Source organism: Pteropus vampyrus, unplaced genomic scaffold (genome assembly GCF_000151845.1).
Source record: "Pteropus vampyrus isolate Shadow unplaced genomic scaffold, Pvam_2.0 Scaffold22099, whole genome shotgun sequence".
NCBI lineage: Eukaryota > Metazoa > Chordata > Mammalia > Chiroptera > Pteropodidae > Pteropus > Pteropus vampyrus.
The window spans coordinates 1-858 of record NW_011910880.1 but is presented as its reverse complement, the minus strand read 5'-3'; the positions used below and the strand labels follow the sequence as shown (position 1 = coordinate 858).

General features: G+C 31.1%; 1 pseudogene; it reads left to right on the top strand.

Annotated features, from left to right (window-relative positions):
* Nucleotides 1-496: 496 nt before the first annotated feature.
* LOC111735290 lies at nucleotides 497-615 on the top strand (annotated as a pseudogene).
* The last annotated feature ends 243 nt before the right edge of the window (nucleotides 616-858 follow it).

The following is an 858-nucleotide window of genomic DNA, read 5'->3' as shown; positions in this document are numbered from 1 at the left end:
CTTTGCAAAATACTTTTCACTGTACTGTGATTGACTCTCAAACTTCTAATATCTAAAATTAATTCATGGCTAGCCAGAACAATTATTCTGTGAGTCTTTTAGAAGGTTATTATTCAAGATTTGCTACTTTGTAGAATGAATATTATTATTTAGCATTAAATTATTCAGAGAATATAAAATACATAGAGTAAATTATCATGTTAAATAATTTAAAGAGGGGATTATTTGTGTTTCTGTATTGAAGGGAAAACCAAGATGAGGAACATAATCAAAAGACTCTTTAGACAATATTCTTATAGTTTACAAAAGGAAAATATAGATGGAATATACATTGCTGGATGGATTATTATGATTATCAATAATTATCCATTGAATGGATAACAATGCAATGTTATTTTTCTAGGGAAAAATAGATGGAACAGATAAATGTTGACTGTAACAAAAGAAAACAACAAGAGTAAGTGAAGGATTATTCTAGAGTAAAAATATAGGTAGTGTCTACAGCCATGCTCCCCTGCACAAGCCCAATCCCATCTGATCTTGGAGGCTAAGCAGGGTCAGACCTGGTTAGTACTTGAATGGAAGAATGCCTAGGAAGACCAGGTGCTGTAAGCGTGAAAAATAAAAGAAAAAGAAAAAGAAATAAGGGATTGTAAGCTGACAAGTTTCTTGTAATCTGTGAGGTCAACCAAGGGTTGCCTTGCCTAAAAAGAATTTAAAAAATAAAAATAAAAGTAGTAAAATATAGGCCAAGACTGAATTTTAAACAGAGGGTGATTTGATTTTGATTCTAAAGAAAACATTTAATGGGGAAAATTGAGAAAATAGGCAAAAGGTCAAGTGCTCTTAGAAAAATCA